This window comes from Melospiza melodia, chromosome 1 (assembly GCF_035770615.1).
Source record: "Melospiza melodia melodia isolate bMelMel2 chromosome 1, bMelMel2.pri, whole genome shotgun sequence".
Lineage (NCBI taxonomy): Eukaryota > Metazoa > Chordata > Aves > Passeriformes > Passerellidae > Melospiza > Melospiza melodia.
This window is the reverse complement of record NC_086194.1, coordinates 90,844,321-90,862,143: the sequence shown is the minus strand read 5'-3', so window position 1 is coordinate 90,862,143 and position 17,823 is coordinate 90,844,321. Positions and strand designations below refer to the sequence as shown.

The 17,823-nt window shown below is 36.7% G+C and overlaps 1 protein-coding gene across 1 annotated transcript in view; it reads left to right on the top strand.

Moving 5' to 3' along the window:
* GMDS (GDP-mannose 4,6-dehydratase) overlaps positions 1-17,823 on the top strand; it is a 409,268-nt gene that overhangs the window by 87,195 nt on the left and 304,250 nt on the right. The window lies entirely within an intron of this gene.

Below are 17,823 nucleotides of genomic sequence, written 5' to 3'. Positions count from 1 at the left end.
AGAAAGCATTAGAATTGCATATTCTAATGACTGGTTATGTTTTTAAAACTGTTCTGAAAAAACAAATGCTTCCGACTTTTTTGAGTGTTGAATTCTGTGGGAATTGCAATGTGATAACTGTTTTTGCTGTGTTGGACGCTATTAATAGCATGTTCCAGTCATGATGTGGCTGTACCCCAAGCTCAAGGGATTGATTTTTTGTTTGTTTGTTCTTCAAAAAGAGCCCTGGTTTAGTTTTTATTGCTTTGACTTCTACCTTGAGGTATTTGTTTTCTTTTTTTTTCCCCGGGAGGATAGTGCACATCTGGATTTGTGCTACAGGTGCATGCAGTATTTGCTGTATCGAGTTAGATCTGTGTTCTACTTGGTGTGTTCCTGATCATGGCCAGAGCCCAATCCATGCACAGGAGGAGAGAAGGAAAACTGGTGTTTTCCCCTTGAAGAGTAAGCAAATCAATTGTTGTTTTATTAGGTGGTGACATGGTTTTGTTTAATGTACCAGTAGTAATTGCTCATTCAAGCAGTCAAGATCATAGGGACTCTTCTCAGAAGCACAGACATAAAAATAACACTTTTGCTGTAACCATCTCCATGCAGAGTGAGCGTGAGCTTGTTTCAGTCCTCTTGGCACAGGGAGCTGTCATTTCCATTTTACTTTCGAGTAACGTGCAAATACTTTGCTGTAGTTCGTGTTTTGATTATTGGCTGTTTGTGAATGGTACACATCAAACCCACAAGTTACTGCCATTGAGGCTTTGTTGTTTTTGTATAACATTGATACGGCAAACCTTCTGAGTATATATATTGTTATATATATGAGGTAATATATTGTTAAGAAGCTGATCTAGTGGACTGTGCTAGGTGGTGAGAAGCCTCTGTTGCTCAGTTTATCACAATTAAACTTAGGGGAGTTTTAATACATTTCTGTTTCTGATTTGATGTGAGAATAGAGAAATTTTAAAACTAAAATTATTATTTTGAAATAACTTCATTTAAATAAAGAAACCCCTAACTTGTTCTTTATGATATCAAGTTAGAGATATGAGATTTTAGATTTCCTTTTCCAGAGGGAAGATTGTGCAAGTGTTAATACTGTATTGTTGTATTGTAGCCAAGGCTGCAATGCTGTTCTTGAAAAATGAAATTTAAAAGGTACCTTCTGAATTAAGTGACAGTGCCCTTTCTTAAATCAGCAAAGCATTTGATAACCATAAAACCACAAATTTGAAGTTTTTACTGTGAAAATGAAGCAACTCTAATAGCTGTAAAATGCTTTTAAATATTAGGCATAAAATTTAGGTGTAAAAATAAAATATTTTGGACTTTTTGTGACTCTGTTGACTTCCTGCAGTAAAATAACAACAGATATATTAGATGCCTTAGGTAATTTGATCAGTATGCATTAAAAGCAGATAGTGACTACTAAACTTTTTCTTGGTCTTCTGTACAATAAAACAGGAAACAATTTGGTTGGCGACATAGAGGTGGAATGCAGTATGAAAATGAAATAAGATAAAACTCCCTGTGGAGAAGCAGTCTGCATGTTACACCCTGAAGGGATGAATGCTGATACTGTGCACGAAAGGCTTCTTTAGAGAGTCTTGGAATTTCTAAATATTTATTATGGCACTATATAATGGCTGTATTACATAATGTGTTGCTGTTTCCTGCTTTCTATATCCTGAAAATACTTGATAATTCAACACTAAGTTTAAATACTCCTTGTAGTTTCATTAGAGTTCTGCAGATAGGAGCCTTGGAGCAATCAACATTATTGAAAAAAAGGTATTTAGGAACAAAAAGGAGATTAGTAAAGAACATATTCTAGTGGCTAAAATACCAGCTAAAAGAAGCAGTCCTGAGTTTTAACTCTTCCCTTGCCATTGTCTGTTGGGAACTGAAACCCAGCTGAAGTTCTGATACTCACTGTAATGTAATGCTCACTTGTTAAAATATTTGAAATTCATTGTATGAAGTCCTGTCTTTCTATTAGGATTTTTACACTGATTTTTGGTGTATACAAACAGACTGAAAATTATTTTCATTGGATCTTATGTTTGCATTAGCAACCAATTGCTGTACATTTACAAAAGCTGATTCAGATTTTGAAGAACAATTCCTCTGGTTTTTAGATTTTTAAAATTTTGTTTCTCATAACATTTCTGAAGATTCTTGGAGAATCGTTGAATGTTCCTTTCCTTTTTATTTGTCAGTAGCAATAACATGGTCAAATACAGATGGTGAGCTGTTAAAAAAATTCCAAATAAAGTACTCCCTAGAACAACATGTAGGCAGCTCTTGGCTTATGAAAGTGATATATTATGCTGGTCTTAATAAATGTTAAGGTGGTTTTTTAAACCTTAAAATATTTTGGAGGCGATTCTATCATCAGAAAAGAAAAAAATCTTTTTTCATTAATAATGAGGGATCTTGGTATCCTGAATAATTAAAGGAGGAAAAACAAACCTTTACAATTGTTCTAGAGTTGGAAAAAACTGCCACTTCCTAAAGATATGCGCTTGCAGATAAAAAATGTTGGAGGTATTGTTTAAAATAAGCTGTTTTTTCCATTCATGATTTTCATTAGTCCAGTCCGTGCCACCTTGGGGTACAAGATGTGTTTCTGAAGTTCCTGGAGATGCTTACTATGTCATTTCAGCTGGCTGAGAGAAGACATAACTGAGGCAGAAATTGTGCCAGCACTTACTACTGATCTGGCAAAGAAAAAACTTATCTTTAGCAAGACCCAGCTTGGTTTCTTGGTGTGCCACTGCCACCAAAACTCCCTTTGCCCTCCTGTTGGAAGCTATAAAGCCAGGAGAGCAAAAATGTTTTAGAAACCTTCTCTCAGCCCATCTGGGACTTAGGGAATCTTCCTGAGAAGATGCTGCCTGCTGTGGCAGCTGATGATGTTATTCCTTTGGGGAGTGTAGAGAGCAGTGTGACTGCAGGCTGGGGTTTGGAATAGGTAGCTGCCAAATCCATGACTGGGTTCAACAAATCTATACAAAAATACATGCATAGATCCGCAAGAGGACTGACCAAGGAAGATAAGGGAGTCTGGTTTCCATTCTTCTAACCTACAGAGAAGCTACTGTGACATCAGGCTTCCACAGGGGAATTAACACATTTTGATTAATTCTTTGGAAGGAATGTAACTAACTGGAAAGTCTGTGGCTAGAAATACCCTTGAATACACTTCTGGTGGCAGGATTTGTCTCGTTTTGTCTAGAAATAAGATTCTTATTGCTCAGAAGATCAGTAGAACAGTTTGGCACTTGGTAGCTCATTGCCTGGAACCTTAAGGAAGAAAACTTGAATTTGTTTTAAATGTAAAGACAGATGTTAATTGAGCAGTAGGGAGCTTTGCAGGATTACAATAGGGAATTGCAGGATTACAGAGTTATAGTGCTGTAGGAGAGTTCTTTTCCTTTTGTGGGTTTTGGAAATGTGTAGGTTTATTTTTAAGTGATAAAAAGAAAAGCTTTAAAATTCCTGCAAAAAATCACAGCTCCTGATTTACTTAATTTACCCTTGTTCTAGTTACTCACAGGAATGTGGACTGCATCTTCACTGTCTGTTCCAGTGACAATTCTGTCTTTCTGTAGACTTTTAGATGAATGAGTTGTTGTTATGGATCTCCATAAATGAGGAGGAGTTTGTTAAGGGTTTTCCCTGGCTATTACACCAAGGTAAAAGTCTGTGAACACAGCAGAAAAAATGTTCTTAAACAAGTCATCTGAGATGCCTTTAGTAAAAGGATGAACAAGCATTTTTATATTTTATATTTGTGTGGGCAAACTGGAGGCTGTTTTAAATTAATACCCTAAATCCCTTGGGTACACTCTTATTACTTCAAAAATTTTATGATGAACGGGCAGCTGGAGCTTGCTGGATGTTGTTTCATTTTTCTCTGGTTGAATGTTGGTGTGCTTGCTGCAGAGCAAGCCTGAGGGACAGGGGCTTTCTCTAAGTGTGCATCCTTAGTCTTGTGAGGTGTTTCTGTGGAGGCCAAAAATGAGCAGCACAACTTTTCCCCCATACCTGGCTTGTTGCTGATCCCATCTTCCACTGGACTTGAAGAGTCATTGACAGTGTCCAATCGTTATTAGATAATAATCGCTATTAGATAATTAGATATGTCTGTTACTGTTGTTAAGGTAGTTTGGAAAAGCAGTTCCTAGATATCTGCTATAAAGTCCTTGAAGTTCTTGTGACTGAGATCCTGATGCCAGTCTACTTGGTGACATTTGTATTGGTATTTATTTTTCCATGGAACCCTTTGACATCATGCTGAGAGTGGTTCCCGTGGTGTTTGTACCAATGGGCACTGTTTACCCTTTGCCTGTTTTGTGGAGGACTCTGTGTATTTCTGCTGAGTTTCTAATTAAAAACCCTTAAATGAGATCTGGTCCTGTAGATCATTAACTTTGACCTTGTAGATCATCAGAGACCTATAAACCAGGGTGTGAAAATCAAAGTGCTAAAGAATCAGTTCAATATAATCAAGCAGCTAGATATAATAAGCAACAGCAACTCCTTTGTCACTTGGCTTCATTTTATGAAGATGTAATTAGGAGCTTTTTCCACCCCACTGATCCCTCTTTTAACTGTAACACACTCATATTATATGGCTATCTAAAATGCAAAACATTAAAACTTATGTTTTTCACTACTAAATGTGAAAGCTTAATTAAAAATTTTGTATTGTCCTTTGTCTTCAATCAAGTATAATGACCTGCTATAATCCCTAAAGATATAAACTACCAATTAATTTTGATTATATAAATTAGGACTTCAGTTCCTCCCCTGAGCTTTCTATTTTGGCAGAAGCCATTAATACAGTTCACTCAGCTGCAAAAATCAAAACAAAGCATTACTTACTGTTTAAGGAGCAAGTTGGTATGAATAAAATGGTTCTATGGGAGTAGATGAGCACCTTCCTTTCATTAGAAAAATGCTTTTTTTAGGTCTTCTGATATTACTCAGTTTATGTGAGGTTACATTTTTTTTCCTTTATAAAAATCAGTAAGTTTGCAACAGTACTAATGATCTGCACCACAATTTACTTGAATGTTTGGCAGTTTGAGTAAAACCACAACAGATGCATGGGAAAAGTAAAAACCAACCAACCAAAAAAAAAAAAAAAAACCCCAAACAAACACTCCCCTCCCTCTCTTGCCAAATTATATATATGAGAAGTGGGAGTAAAGAGAACCTCTGTGTATATAAAGGGAGATGTGGGAAATTTAAAACAATTTTATGCTTGTGATTTAAAAACAAAACATCACCTTGAAATGTAATGGTGAGTTCATTCATGAAAAAATATGGCCAAGAGAAAAAGAAAAGTTTCTGGCAGGTATTTTGGATCGTGGCAGATGAACAAGCACATGTAAGCTTAACAGGACAAAATGATACTGAGGCATCAGCCAAAACTGTTGTGTTTAGACAAGCATGATTTTACTATTAATACACCGGATGGAATACTGCATTAAAGCTGCCTTTAATGTGCAAAGTGAAAGTTATGCATGTTTAAAGATACTGGAAAGAGATTTCCATTTTAACATCTGGCAAAGAGTAAATTTGCCATATGACAAAGTGTGTTTCTTGATGGTGCTTGGAAGGAGCTGTCATCCTGCCTCAGCCCTACAAGCACAATTAATGCTCATCTGATTAGGTAAATATGGTGCTCCGCATGATGTTATCTCCTCACTGTATGGATGAGTGAATATTTCATTCCTTGCCTGTCTTTACTTTTCCCCTAAGCAGTAACTTCTCTTAGCAATAATTTTCTTCCTTTTCCATGCCTTTTGTTTAGGAGAATGGAGGTATAGGACAGGGGAAAGGGCACAACGAGGAGAAAACCAATGTTTTCATAGTTTTTATATGGTCCTAGCCTGTCACTCCAGTTCACATCTCACTGAGGTAGAATAAGAATGTTGAAGCACATATTTAGATGGTAGTAAAACGTGTGGGACAAGGTGTATTTCACACAGTGGTATCCATAGGCTGTTGCCTCAAGGATGGTTAAAAGTGTCAGTGCTGCATCTGCAGAACAGTTGCAAAATAGTTCCCTATTTTGGGGTGTTGCATTTGCAGGAAGCATTCTGTCCACTGCGGGGAAAAAAGCTTTCTGCCTGAGAACATGGGTTAACATCACTTAAATGCAATGCAAAATATTTCCATGTTTTAGAGGTATTTTTGATATGTGCATTCAGGTGCACACTGCCTTTTTCCTGCCATACTTGGTGGCACTGCTTGTGCTGCAGGAGTCTTTCCCCATACCACGGTTTCTTGTAGCCACATTTAAAATGGAAAATATAATGAGCAGTGTTTTTCTAAGCCAGTGTTCACATCAGGGAAGTGCCCCAGTTCTGCTTTATAAGTACTCCTGCTGGGGCTGCTAGAATTCAGCCTGTTCTGCATACCTTGAAATGAGCCTTGCTGGTATTAGCAATCCAGCTACTCAAATTCATGTGTTTTTTGCCATTGTTGTATTTTTTCTTTTGCTATTTAAGACCTTATTGTGTGTTGTTTTCTTTCTTAGAAAGCCTCTCTGCAGTCTTGATGGGTACACATGAATTTTTTTGTTTTTTTTTTTTTTTAAATAGGACTCCAAGAATAGGGTGTTTAAAAAGCAATAATCTGTCTCCTAGTTCTCTTGCATTTATCCCCTTATTTACTCAAGAGAATTTTTGTATGTCATGCACTGAAATTGGGTAAGGATGACAAATGAGCTGCTTGTTCTGAGGTGCTTCAGTAATGCTCTTCTGCAGACTATAGTAGATAACCCCCCTAATTTTTGCCAGATTGATGTGATATTTTGCTCACTTTAGTGTTAGGGAGAAGTAATGTTTTGGAATGATCTGCTAAACTCTTAACAGTTGCTCTGCATACAGAATAACTCATTCCTCTGCTTAATGTAGCACCTTTTTTTCCCATGTGTTATTCTACCATCTTTTAAACTGACTGCCCTGTTCACAGGTACATGATGACTATGTTTAATTTGTTGCCAAAAAATGCTAAGAATTAAATTTTAATCTCTTGAGGTATGTTTTTTCTTACCTTTTCTATGCAAAAAACACCTGTCAAGTTTCTCAGAAAAAGCTGAGACCAACTGAAAAGGCATGTCTTTGACAGAAAAATTTTGAGAGCTTTTTTTGACATGAAAAAATTACCTGTAGTGGCAGATCTGCTCCTAATTAAACTTTATCAAACAGCAATTTGTATTACAAATAAAGTAACTTTTTTTAAAAATGAATTTTCATTTGACTATATTACCATATCATACCTGTCAGCTGACTTCCATTAGCTTGCTGAGATTGATGTTTTCCAGTTATGAATTTAGTCCTACAAGCACAGTGTAAGCCTGTGTACAGTCTCAGAATCCTGACATAGGGAGAATTAACCAAGGGAAAAAAAGAAGACAGACATGTACTTGTTTTGACAGTCACAGCCACTAAGTAATGAAATTCTTTCTTTAATGAAAATAGATGTCTTGACATTTTCAATGCTATAATACATGTGTGACTAAACGTTTCATTTTTCTTAATTCACTTGCAAGGAAGAAAGCAGGAGAACTTAATAGAAAAGCTACATGAAAACTTGTCATGGACTGGTTAGCTGCTTCCATTTTCTGATTCTTTGTGTAAATTCGCCTTTAATGTTATGGTATGGACAGTCTCATGCAGTTGAACAGAACGAATCTGTCTTAAAAATCAAATACAAACTTTGAACATACAAGATTGGGGATTGTGAGAGAAATCATATCTATAACTGAATAGAACTTTGCAGACTCTTAGCAGTTGTTCTAGTGAGTTTTTTGGATCTCTGCTGTAAATTGGAATTTTAAGAAAATGCAAAAACTCAGGGGGATCTGATAGTATATAATTCTTCATGAGTTAATAAACAGAATGATGTTCTGAAACCAGGTCAGAGCAGTCTCTCATCTGTGCCTGTTGCAATATAAATATTCCTGAATTTTTTGGGGCCCTTTGATTGCCTCTTTGAGGACTTAAAGGTAAATTGTCCACCATAGATGGTGCAAAATTTCTGCATGGTGTAGCAGAAATTAATTTGTTCACCACAGATGGGAGTGAGAGATGTCTCTCTCTCTCTCCTGCTGGAGCCAGGAAAGGCTGCTGCCTCATCCTGACCTCTCCCTTGAGGACTGTGGCAGCCCCCTTGGCTCTCCAGCCACCTTGACAACATGTATGTGCATGGATACCCTCATGGGGAGATTTTTTTTGCTGCTCCCCAACATCCTGCATCTTTAGACCGCTGCTGCCTGTGCCTGAAGCCAGCACTGGTTCTGCCCCACTGGGATACCACAGAGACTGAATGTAGCTGGAGATGTTTGGAGAGAGGCCTCCCAGGGATGCAGCAGAGGTGTTTTTCATGAATCCTCCACACGTGTGCCATGTGCATAAGTTAACAGCAGGAGCTGCAGGTGGGAGCTGTATTCATTTTCTCTGTGCACTGACAGCCTAGTATAAACATTGTGGTGTAAAACCACAACTGTTAGCTTGTATTCCTAGATCAGTGAGCCTCTGATAGTAAAAGTACATTAAGAGAACCAATAAAAATTTGGAGAGGCTCATATAAAATATTAAAAAGACAGCTAGTGAACTGTTCAGTTTTTCACCTAGATGAGGTAGTTTGGTGTTCACTTGCCAGCATTTCTCCTTGTCTTTTAGAGGCTCTTTGTGAGATGAGGGAAAGTAGATTCAACTTGGTGGTGAGAAAAAAGCAAAGTGAAAATCCTGTTCTCTTCAGCAAATTTTTTTCCAGATATTTCAATCTGTTTTCATTTGCAAAATCCTGATGGAATGATCTTGAAAGAATTATGCCTGTTGTTCTTGGCATTTTACGATCTTTACTCCATGCGGTGTGAAGAACCTGCTGCTTCTCCCAAAAAATACGAAACAGAATGGAGATTTATCTTGGATGTGCTCCAGTGTCATTCCTTAAACCTTACATTTTATGAGCTCTCCCCTTTTCCCTCTGATTTCTCTCCCTTCCCTCCCACCATGCTCCTTTGCAACAACCTTTGTAGGGCCAGGGATTTCACTTTCTCACTCCTTTCTGCTTGCACTGAATATGTGACTCTGTATAGATATAGAAAGATTAATGTGCTTCAAAATGGTAGTTCAAAAGTATTTTTACACTATACTGGCAACTATCTGCTTTGACTCAGCCAGAGTACTTTTTTTTTTTTTTTTTTGGAGAAGTGTAGTCTCCTGTGTGTAAACCATTTGTTTTGTGAATTAGGATCCTTCTAATTAATAAGCATGTGCTTACATAAGATAAAGTATACAAATAAATATTTAACAATGTATTAAAAAATCCATTTTTGTACCCATTTTAATTGTATATTACCATAGAAGTTTCTTCGGATTTGAAGTCTCAGTTACAGAACAGCCAACTCACCTTCTTGTTGAGACCTTCATGATGTGAGATTGATTACACAAAGGCTCCCTTTCTGGACATGAAGTACATTTTTTATCAGTCTGTCATATGTTCTAAATCTTTGCAGTTTTCTTTTGGAATAGCATACATGCTTTGACTTCCCTTATGAGATAATTGATGATCTCTTTAATTCCTAACACCTTTCATCTAGTTTCATCTAGTTCAGTGATATGAATGAGTATTAACCTTAAATAGCAGCAATAAAAAAACTAAACAGCTACAAGTTTTGCTGCTATGGAGCAATGATATGATCAAAGAGCTTTGGCTTTGCTTTTGAGCCTGACTTCTCAATTAATTAATGTAGAGTGGTTTTTTACCCCTTAAAATAGGTAAAATAACCATTGAATAGCCATTTGGTGGCTGCCAGTGTAGTTGTCCTCTTGACTTCCCCATGCTTCCTTTTCATGGGAAATAAAGCCACACCAGGTATTTTATTGCTGAATTGTTTCCATAAGTGTTTCTGTGGTCACCAATATTCTGAACATATTCTAGGCAAAGCATCCAGCTTAAAGGTGAGCGTTATTACTGAACCTATGCTTCCTGCATGATATTACATAGTAGATTATGAGTTGTGTGTCACAGTTTCCAGTGTCCAGATATAGCTGCTTTAAGAACTTGCCAAAGCTGTGCCCAGTTACTTTGCAAGGTGTGAGGATTATTTTCTATTTCTTTTCAGTAGACATTTTTTTGGGGGTGGCTCTTTTCTCATTTAGACGATCTAACATTTTGGGTTTTTTTAGGGCATTTTTATCTCAGACAGAGAATTTGAGGCAATATTAAATGCTGTCTTGTCTCAGTTTTCTCTTGACTGAAGTCAGTACCCCACAATTCATTTTTTTTGCATGTTTTGATTTCCACAATTAAAAGTAAGATGTTTTTCTCTGAATCTCACACTCTGAATCTTGATCCTGCTATTGAAAACTGGCCAAAAGTGATTCAAACAGCAGTAGGAATTATTACCTTATAATAATAAGTTCTTACAGTAATCTTTGCGAGAAGAGATTCAATCTAAGAATTATAGTAGGTGTCTAGAAAGGTTATTGATTTGATCATGCCTGTTAGTGTATTTATTAAGCTGCTTAGTGCCTGCCATCTTGCTAGGTAAGATTCTGGGTTATGTTTCCATGAAAAATTTACAGAATTAGTAAATCATGTTAATGACAATTTAAGGTAGCTACTTCAAAGGTGAGAGATGTTCCTCTCATTACCTGAGCTGCTCTGCAAACCTTACACTGCACACTTATAGAGTCTTACATGCAGCTGGTCCTCTCTAACTGAGCAAGGGCTTCTTTGGGTCTTGCAGAATCTGCTTGGATGGGGCAAATTCCAGGCTTAGCTGAAGACGAAAACTCCCTGAGTCTCATGGGAAAACCTATTGCTGAGACAAAGGAGTTTGAACAACCCCAGAATTCTTAGTTAATCAAAGATTACCTGAGTTTACTAAAATTTAGACGATTTAAAATCTTTTTTTTGCTATTATAAAATTCTGTTTATATTCTACAGTGGTTATTTTTTTTCCTTTATTTTAAACTAATGCAATGAATCGGGGGCTGCTTCTGTTTTCATATTAGGAATGACTATCATCATTAAATATTACTTGTCTTCCACGATGAAGCTTATAATTCACATCTGGAAAGTTCTTTGGCATCCAGGGACAGAATGGTGAAGTATTGCCATCCATCTTTCCATTAACATTTTCCAACTCTGATTTTTCTTGTCCCCTGAACCAAGCAGTTTGACAGCCTGTGCTCTGGAATAAAGCAATTATTGTCACTTCTCAGAGAGTATAATAAACAAAGGGTTTTGAAACCAGTGACAGATCGCCAGCTTCCTTAGTAAGATATGTCTTGTATTGAGAAAAAAGTGATCTCTTCTGTCCCCATCCAAGATCATTGTTCACATTTAAAATAAATGAAACAGATTATTTATGCTAAAGCAAAAATTAAAAACCAGTTTATTTTGTGAAATTATATAAAGGCAATAAAAAGGCAGCAATAATTCATGTTGTCCATTTTCCTTCTGCCCTTCCCCTGTTTCTTGATTATAGGAAAATGATAAATCAGCACACAAAAGAATCCTGGAGAAATGGAAAACAAGGCGCCAACAAGCATTTCTGTTTGGATCCCATTTGTAAATTGAATTTAGTTTTTTTTTAAGTTTCAGGGCATGTTCCACCCTATGTTATCTGCCATGCATCAGTGATGTCTAAATTTGTTCATGATGTGTGTTTGTAACTATATTTGTACCATCTGGCTGACCAAAATGCTATTTTTCAACATAAGCGCAAAGGTGGTGAGCATGATTGTTATTTATCAGTTGGCTTTTTATAACCTCTCTGAACTGTCTCTACTCTCCAAAAGCTTTTCTCTTTTTTTCCCCACTTTTGCTCAGAGCACATTTGACACACAAACAAAAGTGACTTTTGTCTTGTAATGGAAACAAGCCAAGCTGTTTGACATACTGACAGGTGGGATATTATTTAGTGCTGCTGAAATTTGGGTTGTATGGGGTGCTTTGTTCCTCCCAGATTGTGTTTTGACTTGCATGTTTCTCACTGCCATTGTAGCATTAACCTTCTTTATTGGACTTGGAACATGCCTGCAAGAGTTAGCTGTATAAATGACATCAAGGGTTTTTTTTTCCTGCATTGTTAACATGTTTCTAAAGCAAATTATACAACGAGTTAAAACGTTTTCCTTTTGTATGGTTTTTTTTAATTGCCCATTATAAATAAGTGTGCATACTTTTTTTCCGCTTTCACACTTAGTGTGGAATATACAGCCATAAATAAAATATTTAAATTCTGTTCTCTTCAGCAGTGGTTATTAAAACTGTGCCTCTAAAATTGAAGAGTAGGGAGTACTCTGAGAGTAGGGAAGGGATCAGTACTTGTTTGCTAAGTATTTGGAGTTTTCTTGTCTGTTGGAGTCAAGCAGTTGGTTTTGATTTTGGTGCTGGCAGAGTACCTGTTTGTTATCTCTGTGCAAGAGTCCCTCAGCAGGAAACAAGCCATGATGTTGTGTTTACAGCAGCATAAGTAGGAAAGAAATGGTGGCCAGTAGGTGACTGAGGAAATGCTGTTGTTAGTTTTATGCTATATGGTTCTTTAGGCTGTTGCTGTTGGTACATTTGTTGTAGCATATCATGACTGAAAAAGCACATCAAAGGTAAGGTCTTCTCTAAGTCAGAATTGCTAAAGGTAAGGGAGCAGTTTATTTAATTTTCCTAGAGTATTGAGTCAGGTGCACCTCCACTGGACTCCAGTAGAGCGAAAAATTCTGCATCCGAGAGACTGCCAATTGACATTCCTTTAGGCTTGCCAGGTGCCCAGCACACATTATGGACTGCAGCCCCTGCCTGGCTGCAATGGAGTGAGAGCATATCCATCAGAAGTACTCTAGGAACTTCTGCAGAACCTCCATTTCAGGGGAATAAAAATCTGTAGACCCATACTAGGGCTGGGCTCTTGTGTTTCTTGTTTTAGTATTGCATTAACTGTTGTCCCCATTTTTTAAATGGCCTTAAGTTTTCAAGCAGAGAAAACACATAAAATCATAGAATGGTTTGGACTGTAAAGGACCTTAAAGATCATCTAGCAACAGCCTCCTTGCCATGGGCATGGACACCTTTCACTCTGCCAGGTTGCTCAAGACTCCATCTAACTTGGCCTGAACACTTCCATGGAAGGAACATTGACAACTTCTCTCAAAATGGCCTAAAGCAAAGAATATTAGTATTTTGAAATTCGGTATAGTTTTCTGCGAAAATGAAAAAAAAAGTGAAGTTTTAATTTGATGATGTTAGTGAGATGTAAATGATCTACTCAGGACCCCTTGTGTTCAAGTTCTGTTAGGCTTTTTATATTAAAAGAGATGCTCAAATGTTGAAACAGAGTGGGCAGCAAAGGGCAGTCTGAAGATTTGGGTGGATGTTGAACCCCTCTCAGACAGTAGAGGATTTCTGGATGAAGTTAGCTTCCTCAGATTCTTAGTTATGAAGAGACAGAAAGCAAAGCTTAAAATTTGGTAGCAAGAACCCAGTTTTCTGTGAGTTAAATGGAAGTCCTGAGTAGGTAAGGCAAACCAGAAACTTTGATTTGTGATACAGGAGGGAGACAGGAATAGAGAAACAGAAAACCTGGTCTCTTCTGGATCTGTGAATATCACGACCAAATACTGTGTAATCCAGAGTTTTCAGTTAACTACTGTATCTGCATCTTTAAACAAATCAATATGTTATTAAGTTAGCAAGGAATTGAAAAGAGCTCCCAGGCAGTCAGGTCACTGGATCAAGAAAAGATCGATACCAAGTGAATTGGTGATTTCATGAACAAAATGTGATTTCCAGACTGTTTTCATATGAATTGCCATTAACAATTTTGGCTTCTGTGAAATTGTCTAATCCCATTATAATGCATTTTTGCTCTTGTCTTAGGTATCTGTTGTGTAGCTTGTTTTCACAGTTGCAGCCTAGAATATGTTTTGACTACCTTCACCTTATGTGTGTTCTTTAGTAGACATTCCTTACAATGAGGTGGGCAGATGAATGAATTGTAACAAGCCAGTGCTTGAATTTAAGATGCATTTATTAACTGCTTTGTGCTCCTCCAGTGTGATGATGTTATGTGAACTGGTGTGGCATGGAACGAGTTGGAAGGTAGCAGTTGGTGCATACAGTGACCTGTGAAAACTGGTGCTGCAGAAGTTTGTACTTGGCTTATGCCATTGTAATTTGCTGGTTTTTTCCTTTTTTTTTAATCCATGTCCTTTGTAAGATGGGTGAAAATCTTAGCATTTGCTGCCATAACAAGTCTTTTCTGGCTTTCATTGAAATAAATTCAATAAAGGAAGCAGATAAGTATAATTTGTAATGAAAAACAGAGTCAAGTGGGGGAAAAATAATCACTGCAGCTGAGTTCAAATGAAATTATTGTACTTACAAATAAAGTAGTGGAATGAAGCAGCTGGGATGCCTGTTTGCTCTTCCATGTGATCTACATTTAAAGTTGCCGTACTAATATGATGATCACAAAGTGGAAAGAATGACATACAAAATGATCATATAAATAAATCTCAAAAGTAAATAACTTCAATGTACCTACAATTGTGTCTAAAGATTTTGTGCAATGCATACAGTGCTAGTAAATAATAACCTGGAGTTAAAAGGCATTAGAACTAGAAATTTGGAGTTCATATTTGTATGAAAATTCTCAATTCTGTTGAATACAGGAGAAGCTACTGACTTAGAGCTATGGTAATGTATTGAAAGCAGCTCAGAAAGCATTCCATAAAAACCAAACTTGTATGTGCTTTCTAATACTAATTTTGCAAATTATTTCAATGAGGACTATGTATGAATTTAATTTATGGCAGCATGTTTTGAGTAGGAGAGTTGGCTTGAAAAGGCCATCAGAACCACGGAATGGGTGGAGAGACCTGTTGAGGATAATTTCTTTTTGTTGTTATATAAATTTCATATTTATATTGAAAACAAGAAAATTGCAAGTAATCAAATCACCAGTTTCTTTTACACTTACAGGAGATGATATAAAATGTTTTGTGAAAAAGTGTAATAAATTGCATATAGGTATTACTATGGGGTAAGAGAGCAATGAAAATGGAATTTCATAGTCCAACATGCTTGGTGGCAAATTTTATATTGATTTGAAATTGGTGAATTTCTCCAAGGTAAGAGAAATGTGTTTAATATGTATGTAGCACTTTATAAGTTCAACCTGATTATCTTCTCAGCAGAAGACTTCTTAAAGAATATCTAGTATTGTGTTTGTACTACCCAAAAATATCAGTGCAAGGCTGAGAGAGTGACCCTGTTATGTTCATGATGTTTTCATGAGACAGCTATGAAAAATGAAACTTCCAGATCAAAGCATAATATCAAAATTAGTAGTGAAATAAGCCTGACATCTCAAAACTTCAAGGCCACATTTTGAAGACAGAGGCGTTCAGCCATACAGACCTTTACAGTATTGAGTAAAACCACTATGTACCTTAATAAAATAATTGCAATCCTAAATTCTGGATAACAGAATAGCTGGAATTAAAACAGAATGAACACTATGGTCTTTTTGGTTTAGGTGACCTGAAATGAACTCCAGCAGTGATAACTGCAAGCAGCAGACATTGAGAAATATGTCTTGTTGAAAAATCAAACATGAAATCTCTTTGGGCATTTGAAATGAAATGTTCCCACTCATATAGTTTTGAGTAAAAAAACGAAAAATCCCACTCAGTTAAATAGAACAGTTCTAGTAGGGGTATGATTACTTTCAAAATTAGCTTTAAATCTTTCAGGTGATTAAATTCTGCAGAAAACTCACCCCCAGTTGTTTTTATCTTGCAGTTGCATTGCAAGCATTACTTGAGAATTGTGTGTGGTGGGAAGCAACCCTGTTGTTTTGTTAGGACTTTTATAACTTGACAGGGAATCAAAATATATGCTGTAGGTAACAAGGCTTGAAATATACTTAGTGAAGAGGCTAAAACACCGTCTGGGGAATGAGAGGGAATTTGGGGGATCCAAACTTAAAAGAGAGAGGCAATGCCATCTAGACTGTGGAGCCCCCGTCGTGTTAGAGAGCTTCAGCCTACCCATGATGACATAGTTCCCATAATTTTTGTCTGAGGAAGCATGAACCATTTCTTGGTCTGTAGCAGGGTTTTGGCTACATTTGGCCATGGTTTATGCTTTCTTTGTATTTGTGGATTTATCTCCATTTTTCTAATAAATAGACCAATTTCCAAAAGAAGACGTACCTTTGGAAATCTTAAAAATGAGTAGACTTTCTTGCTGAAAGGAATGAACATCCTGCTGCTAATGGAAAATATGCAAGGACTCTTAATACACAAACTTTTTTTCTCAACGTCTTTTGTCTTGTCACTTGTCTGGAAAAACATTTGCCACAGCTTATTGCCTACTTTTTTTCCTTATTAAAAAACCCCACAAATTGCGGTGTTGTGTGATGAAGTACAGTAAATGCACGGCAAATCTCCTGGCTTATTTTGTTCAGGCAAAAGTCAAACAGAGAGTTATGCTTTCAAGACCTTGGAATTTCACTCTGATTTTTTTTTTTTTTTTTTTTTTGTTAGAAATCAATATTTGAAGTTAATTAAGATTTTTTTTCTTCTGATTAGGCTTTAGGATTTTTTTCCCTCTGGAGAAGTTCAATTACTAGCAGAAACACGCAACTTCTTACTACCATCCAAGATTTTCAGCCCACAGTGGTTTAGGACAAAATAAACATCGGAATCACTTTGAATGCTTGATTCTTTCTTATCAGCATTATTCATGAAATCTTTTGAGGGAAAGATTGGAAACTGACCTTTACTAAATGTTCTTATGTAGGAAAAATCTTTATATAAAGCAGCTGCTTACTAATAGTTTCAAAATTATTTAAGTTTATAATTTTCCTTCTGCATTAGTATAGTAATGATAGTCCTCTAACTAATCTACTGCCACTTCTACAGTGAGATTTTGGCCAAATGTGGATCAGGACCATGAACTTCATCATAAAACTTCTTGGTTTGTTCAGTATGTTTTTATGGCAAGCTGATTACCTGCTTGAGGATACTATTTTCTGTTGCTCTTGGATTAAAAAAATATACTTTGATAAATAGCTTTAGAAGGAATTTTGTTTCATATTAATGCTATGAAATGTTAGCTGTTTCTCTGTATTTTTCTTAGAAATATTTTTTTGTCCTGTTTGCATTGGATTTTTTTCTTTCCCTTGGCTGGTTTGTCTTGTCATTAAACTGTGGAGCTTAAACCAATGGAGAAACAAAGTGACTAGAAAACAACCCAATCAGGAAAAGTTAAAACCACCTGGTGGCCTATTGCTTCTAAACATAAAACATACCTTTCAAATTATTCCCAAAAGAATTTCAGGAAAACGTTTTAGAAATGATGACTAGAAGCACATTTTAATGTAATATTTTAAGTGACTGGCTTTTCACCGAGTCTGGCCCTGTAAATGTGATGGATCAGTTCTGAAACACCTGCATTGAAGTGAACCAGTGATACCTTTCAACACCACAAACCACTGGCCAGGTCCTGCATCTCAGAAAGCAAATGTAAGTAAAGGTCATGGTGTCATCACTCCACTGTGAAGGTGCCTGGATTAAAATGTTCTGCTATCCAGTGAGGGGGACCCAAGGAAAGAGGAAGGTGGGGGTGGATCTGTCATCCCTGAAGTAGGAATTTGCACAGTGAAAACACCACAGTCGTCATAGCCAGACATGACAGCATGCAGCAAGATTGCTACACAAAATCACTTACAATGCACAGTGGGCTGAGTGACAATAGGGTAATTGTTGTACACCAAGAGACTTAGAAATGGAC